A 6,389-nucleotide genomic window follows, 5' to 3' on the forward strand; every position below is an offset into this window, starting at 1 on the left:
CTCCTGTTCCCTGGATGCTGCCTGACCTGCTGCGCTTTTCCAGCAACACATTTTCAGCTCTTGCTCTATCTTACCAAACTCGTCTCATTAATTAGTGACCACATCCCTGTGCCGTGTCTCACAACGACATTCATCCCACCTTACTGTGCAAGATTCCCACAACACTTCTATTTGGTGGATATTCCAGAACTGACTGGCATCCTTGGGCTGGTGCCATTGTTAAAAGCCCACTGTGCACCTGGAACAACATCGTCAGTCTGCAGCTGCTCTGCACAGTCCCTGGGCTGAGCAAACTGGCAGAAATCAGCACCCCATAGAGTGGGTAGGATCCTGGAGATCCTGCTAGGCAAGATGATGCAAGAATGGGACTTCCTCTTCTCCCATTGTATCAGACAGAATGAGATGAACTCATTGGTTGAGGTTGGGTTTAAGCTAAAATATAAATGTAACTTAAGTTGTCTCCCAATTTTGATGAGGCAGTTGTGGCTAACAGAATTAGTGTGGCCATGATAGCTCCCCTTTACAACAGAACCCAAAAACAATTGCAATGGCATGGAAATACTGGACAGAAAATTAATACTTTTACAGCTTTAAAAACTAAAAAAAATTAAGTTCACTACCTCCTTAGTTGGTAGCTTATTCAAGTTTTCACAAGATGAAAAGTACAATGGCTGTTTGTAGTTAGAGCAATAGAGCAGAGTAATAAAACTTTATTTTCATTCAACTAAATGAAACCAGTAAACATTAGATTGAACGAAAGTTTTTCAATGAGAACAAGAAACTTTCCTAAATGTAAGTAGCTGTCTTTCCACCTAACAATGCGAATAAAAAATTAATAACATGTAAGCAAAATAAAAACTACTTGGTAGCAAAGTACACTTCCTGTGTCACTTTTACAAAGTGCTTTTCTTGTTGGCTTGATTTTCCAAGGAATAATTGTTTTCATCAGCAATGTCGCTATCGCCTGTTTTAATAATATGCTCCATGAAAATTGTTTTCACTTTCAAAAGTTTATCATGATCCTTTATGGCAGCCTTCACAGAAGTAATGGGTAATATTCCACTTCACACCTTCACAAACCACTTACTGGACAGATATTATAGAAAATATAGGGAGTATCTTTTAACTTCAACAAGAATGAAATTTGATCACCACCCATTACCATTTAAATTAGACAGCATAATATGTGGCTAATCCAGTAGTGATTATTTTGGAATTTCATTTTTCTTGAAATCAATTTAATATTCTATGTCAACTCTTTCATTAAATCTATACTGTGAGAGTTCATTTAGGCTTGTTGTAATTTACAAAGCACTGTAGTACCTGAGAGCCTTGGTGGAATAAGGCGATATGGATAAGGAAAGGGCAGTATCTGCACTTGAGGGGGTATGAGAGGTGAGGGCTGGAAGGCCTGTTAGTATTGTTACTGGGATAAATTTCTATAGCACTGGGCTGCCTCTGAACCTTTTCCAGGGTTGGTCAGCCTAAATGCAGACCACACTTGCTGACCAGCAAGGGGATACCATTAGGTTGTAAATTTGCTCGCTGAGCTAGTAGATTTGTTCTCAGATGTTTCATCGTCATGCTAGGTAATACCATCAGTGAGCCTCAAATGAAGCACTGGTGTTCTGTCCTGCTTGTTATTTATGTGTCTTGATCTGTTGTGGTGGGTGATATCACTTCCGGTTGGGCAGGAATCAGCAGACTCCACTGGAGCAGATCAGACAAGTGTCTACAGGAAAGCCACACACACTGAACAGATACATAACTATAGGAGCAATCATCCAGTGCCCACAAATGGAACTGCATCAGGACATTATTTAAATAAGCCACAACACACTGCAGCAGCCAGGAACTATGAGAAGCCAAGGAAAAATACCTAGACAATGCATTCAGGAACAACAGTTACCCGATAAGCATAGTCCGCCAATTCCTGCACAACAGACTTAAACAAGAAGACACAATCCACCCAGAGACGCTAGCCACCCTGCCATACATCAAAGACAAATCAGAGTTGACGACCAGACTACTCTGGCCCCTAAGCATGATGGTAGCCCAGAAATCTACCACCATTGAAACAGCTCCTGATGAATTTAAAGGAGCCCGTACCAACAACCAGCAGAACAAACGCCATAAACAAAATACCCTGCAAGGACCACAACAAACATTACACTGGACATGAAACTAGCCACCAGGATACATGAGCACCAACTAGCCTCCAAAAGACATGACCAACTATCACTGGTACACATACAAACAAACAAAGAAGGACACCATTTGACTAGGACAATACATGAAAATGTCCATATTACAGAGGAGGAAGTGCTGGTTATCTTGAAATGCATTGAGGTGGATAAATCTCCAGGACCTGATCAGGTGTACCCTAAAACTCTGTGGGAGGCTAGAGAAGTTATTGCTGGTCCTCTTACTGAGATATTTGTATCATCGATAGTCACAGGTGAGGTGCCGGAAGATTGGAGGTTGGCTAATGTGGTGTCACTGTTTAAGAAAGGCGGTAAGGACAAGCCAGGGAACTATAGACCAGTGAGCCTGACGTCAGTGGTGGGCAAGTTGTTGGAGGAAATCCTGAGGGACAGAAAGTACACATATTTGGAAAGGCAAAGACTGATTAGAGATAGTCAACATGGCTCTCTGCATGGGAAATCATGTCTTACAAACTTGATTGAGTTTTTTTGAAGAAGTAACAAAGAGGATTGATGAGGGCAGAGCAGCAGACGTGATCTATATGGACTTCAGTAAGGCATTCGACAAGGTTCCCCATGGGGGACTGGTTAGCAAGGTTTGATCTCACAGAATACAGGGAGAACTAGCCATTTGGATACAGAACTGGCTCAAAGGTAGAAGACAGAGGGTGGTGGTGGAGGGTTGTTTTTCTGGAGGCTGGAGACCTGTGACCAGTGGAGTTCCACAAGGATCAGTGCTGGGTTCACTTCTTTTCATCATTTATATAAATGATTTGGATGTGTGCATAAGGGGTATAGTTAGTAAGTTTGCAGATGACACCAAAATTGGAGTGTAGTGAACAGCGAAGAAGGTTACCTCAGATTACAACAGGATCTTGACCAGATGGGCCAATGGGCTGAGAAGTGGCAGATGGAATTTAATTCAGATAAATGCGAGGTGCTGAATTTTGGGAAAGCAAATCTTAGCAGGACTTATACACTTAATGATAAGGTCCTGTGGAGTGGTGCTGAACAAAGAGACTTTGGAGTGCAGGTTCATAACTCCTTGAAAGTGGAATCACAGGTAGATGTGATAATGAAGAATGCATTTGGTATGCTTTCCTTTATTGGTCAGAGTATTGAGTACAGGAGTTGGGAGGTCATGTTGCGGCTGTACAGGACATTGGTTAGGCCACTGTTGGAATATTGCGTGCAATTCTGGTCTCCTTCCTTCCAAGATGTTGTGAAACTTGAAAGGGTTCAGAAAAGATTTACAAGGATGTTGCCAGGATTGGAGGATTTGAGATATAGGAACAGCTTGAACAGGCTGGGGCTGTTTTCCCTGGAGCATTGGAGGCTGAGGGGTGACCTTATAGAGGTTTACAAAATCATGAGGGGCATGGATAGGGTAAATAGAATAAGTTTTTTTCCCTGGGGTCGGGGGGTCCAGAACTAGAGGGCATAGGTTTAGGGTGAGAGGAGAAAGATATAAAAGAGATTTCAATGGCAACTTTTCCACGCAGAGAGTGGTACGTGTATGGAATGAGCTGCCAGACGAAGTGGGGGAGGCTGGTACAATTGCAACATTTAAGAGGCATTTAGATGGGTATATGAATAGGAAGGATGTGGAAGGATATGGGCCAGGTGCTGTCAGGTGGGACTAGATTGTGTTGGGATATCTGGCCGGCATGGACAGGTTGGACTGAAGGGTCTGTTTCCGTGCTGCACATCTCCATGACTCTGTGACATGCATTCTGGAACAGGTTAAACAAAGAATGCATGGGAATTCCTAGAGGCCTGGCATTCAAACCGGAACTCCATTCACAAACATATTGATTTAGATCCCATTTACCATCCTCTCAGAAACAGAACCAGAAATGATATCACCCACCACAACAAACCAAGACACATAAATAGCAAGCGGGACAGAACAGCAATGCTTCATCGGAGGCTCACTGATGATCTTACCTCGCATGGTGGCGAAATGTCTGACAACAAATCTACCAGCTTAGCGAGCAAACGTACACCACTGGGTGGATCCCCCCGGGTGGATCCCCCTGCCCTACCATTCTCAACTTGTATCAAAATCACTTGCAAGGCACTTTCTCTTAAGGCAGGTAGAGGTGATGCAGGAAATGATGCGTCAAGAATGAAAACCTGTCCCCAGATCGTTAACTTCAAACTGAAGACCAGTCTGTCCACTCAGGTTAATTCTTATCTGAAGAACGCCAGCTCTAACAACGTATCACTCATGACTGATGCGCTCCATAGTTAATGCTTTGTTCACTGAACTGCTAAATATTTACTAAATCCGAGATTTGCTGTCCTTTCTATAGTTTTTTTCAATTCATTCATGGGACATGTGCATTGCTGGCTAGACAAACATTTATTGCCCGTTCCTTGTTGTCCTCGAGAAAGTGGTGGTGAGCTGTAGTCCTTGGGGTGCAGGAACACCAATGGTGTTAAGAAGGGAATTAATATAGAAACATACCAAATAGAAGCATACATTATAGAAACATAAAGGAAGGCTGTTCAGTCCCTCAAAACTGCTGCACCATTCAATAAGACTGTGGCTGATCTGTTTATGTTTCAAACTCCACCTTCCAAGCCATCCTTGATAACCTTTGATTCCCTGCCGAATAAGAAACTATCTCACTCTGCTCTTTTTTTTAACTGATTCCATCTTCACAACCTTCTGAAGCATAGAGTTCCAAAGTTATAAAATCCTCTGACAACAAAATAATCTCCTCTTCTTGCTCTAAAAAGTCGTCCTCCTAATTTTAAAATAGTGTTCCCTCATTCTGGTCTCACCCACAGGAAATATCCTTTCCATGTCAACCTTGTCAAGACTATTCTGAATCTTATGGAATTCAGTAAAATCACCCCTCACTCTTCCAAAATCCAGTGGATTCAAGCCCAATCTGTCTAATCTGTCCTCATAAGACAACACCCCAGGTATCAGGAGAAAGTGAGGACTGCAGATGCTGGAGGTCAGAGTCAAACAGCGCGGCGCTGGAAAAGCACAGCAGGTCAGGCAGCATCCGAGGAGCAGGAGAGTCAATGTGAAGAGCTTGTGTTCTTCACATTGATTCTCCTGCTCCTCGGATGCTGCCTTACACACTGCGCTTTTCCAGCGCCACACTTTTTGACCCTCACTCCAGGCTTCAATCCAGAAAATCGCCTTTGAACTGCTTCCAACACATTTACATCCTTCCTTAAATAAGGAGACAAAAACTGCAAAAAGCAGCTGAGACGTAGTCTCATTAATCTCCTATATAACTGAAGCATATCGTAACTTGTATCCCATTAGTCTTCTTGATTAATTGCTGTACTCACATACTAACATTTTGCGACTCATGCACAAGAATCCCTCAATCCCTCTGCACCTCAGAATTCTGCAGTCACTCAACATTTACATAATTCTCTACTTTTTCATTCTTTCTGACAAAATGAGCAACTTCTCGTTTTCCCACATTTTCCAGATATTTGCCCACTCACCCAATCTATCAATATCAGTCTGTAACCTCCTAATGTCAACCTCACAACATACTTTCAGGCATACCTTGGTGTCATCTGCACATTAGCTATAATGCCTTTGCATCATTGATGTAAATTGTAAATAGCTGAGACTCTGGCTCTCCACTCATTACAACCAGACAATCAGACAAAAACCCATTTGTACACACTTGTTTTCTGCCAGCCATCAATCTTCTATCCGTGCTAATAAGGAACCCCTATACCTGGAGCTTTTATTTTCAAAAATAACCTTTGACTTTTGTTTTATTCATTCTTGGAATGAGGGTGTCACTGGCTCGGCTAGCATTTATTGTGGCACCTTATCAACTACCTCGTCATATTAAAATACAGAATGTCTACAGGTTTCCCCTTTATTTACAGTATATGTCACTCCTTCAAAGAATGTCAATAAATTGGTTAAGTATGATTCCTCTTTAAAAAATCATTCTGACTGCTCCTGATTACCTTGAGATTTTCTAAATGCACAGCCAGAATCTCTTTCATGATCAATTTTAACCTCTTCCCCACAAGCAATACCAAGCCAATTTAGTCACAGTTTCCTGTTAGCGATTTTTGAGAATTTTTGCCTCCCTCCCTTCTTTTTAAGAAGGCTTATATTTGTTACTTCCCACCCAGAAGGAGAATGATGCACACTGATCTGACCTGCTTTACAGAGTTCAAAACAATTCT

Source organism: Chiloscyllium plagiosum, chromosome 20 (assembly GCF_004010195.1).
Source record: "Chiloscyllium plagiosum isolate BGI_BamShark_2017 chromosome 20, ASM401019v2, whole genome shotgun sequence".
Taxonomy (NCBI): domain Eukaryota; kingdom Metazoa; phylum Chordata; class Chondrichthyes; order Orectolobiformes; family Hemiscylliidae; genus Chiloscyllium; species Chiloscyllium plagiosum.